Source organism: Schistocerca americana, chromosome 8 (assembly GCF_021461395.2).
Source record: "Schistocerca americana isolate TAMUIC-IGC-003095 chromosome 8, iqSchAmer2.1, whole genome shotgun sequence".
In the NCBI taxonomy this organism is placed as follows: Eukaryota; Metazoa; Arthropoda; class Insecta; order Orthoptera; family Acrididae; genus Schistocerca; species Schistocerca americana.
This window is the reverse complement of record NC_060126.1, coordinates 279,926,902-279,928,113: the sequence shown is the minus strand read 5'-3', so window position 1 is coordinate 279,928,113 and position 1,212 is coordinate 279,926,902. Positions and strand designations below refer to the sequence as shown.

Here is a 1,212-nt window from a genome sequence, read left to right as displayed (position 1 = left end):
CACTTTCTTTTTCCGGACACATGTTCAAAAGACCCTTTTTTGCTTCATTTTCACTCTGGCATCCATCCCTGCAGTTTGTAGAATTTATTCGTGTTCGACCTATATAATTCCGAAATGTGCAGTGATGTAATTATGACGAATAAAGCACTCCGTCTTCAGGCCACAAGTGGCCCATCGGGACCATCCGACCTTCGTGTCATCCTCAGTTGAGGATGCGGATAGGAGGGGCGTGTGGTCAGCACACCGCTCTCCCGGTCGTTATGATGGTTTTCTTTGACCGGAGCCGCTACTATTCGGTCGGGTAGCTCCTCAATTGGCATATCGAGGCTAAGTGTATCCCCAAAAATGGCAACAGCACATGGCGGCCGGGATGGTGACCCATACAAGTGCCGGCCACGCCCAACAGCGCTTAACTTCGGTGATCTCACGGGAACCGGTGTATCCACTGCGGCAAGGCCGTTGCCAATTATGAGCAATAACAGAAAGAAATTCATTTCTTTATCGAGCGGAAATATCAGGCTGTAAGTTATCGATGAGCACAATTTTTTAATGAACAGTTGTATTAGTATCTCATGATACATATTACATAGGAACCTACACTCCACTGCAGCTCTACATCGAGAATATGCTTAGCAGCTGTCGCCACATATACAGGGTTTCCGGGCTAGAGGTATACAAAAATATTCCTTTATCCTGTAGTTTAATGCCTATTAAGTTTTATAACTTAATTTTTTCCAATATTCTAAACAGGAGCCAAACATTTTAATGCTTGTGGATACAGTTGAATGTGGACATCGTTTGTAGCTCGACAATAGAACGAGTACTCCACTTCTTGTCACATATTCATAAACATGACAGGTGTTATGGCGTTACTGCAGAGTAGATCCGTTGTCTCAAGTCAAACCAGATCTCGAACCCTTGTTCTGCAAACAATGTCCTTGATAAACACCCATACACTATAATCCAGAAGAGTCAGATTAGGAGACCAAAGCGGCCATGCAACGGGACCCCTCTTCTGATTCAGTACATAGGATACGTCATGGAGAGAGGGGTAACACACAGTCGTAGTGGAGTGATGCACTATCCTGTTAGAAAAGATGTTGAGAGGCATATGTGTAACTGCAAAGTTCGCCAACATCTCGTGATAGATGTGTCCCATCGCTGGCGCTCGTGTGTCATGCGACTCAGTGCTGTTAATGAAATGGTGAAAAT

The 1,212-nt window shown here is 44.6% G+C and overlaps 1 pseudogene; it reads right to left on the bottom strand.

Moving 5' to 3' along the window:
* Nucleotides 1-346: 346 nt before the first annotated feature.
* On the bottom strand, nucleotides 347-464 carry LOC124546175 (annotated as a pseudogene).
* Between the last annotated feature and the right edge of the window lie 748 nt (nucleotides 465-1,212).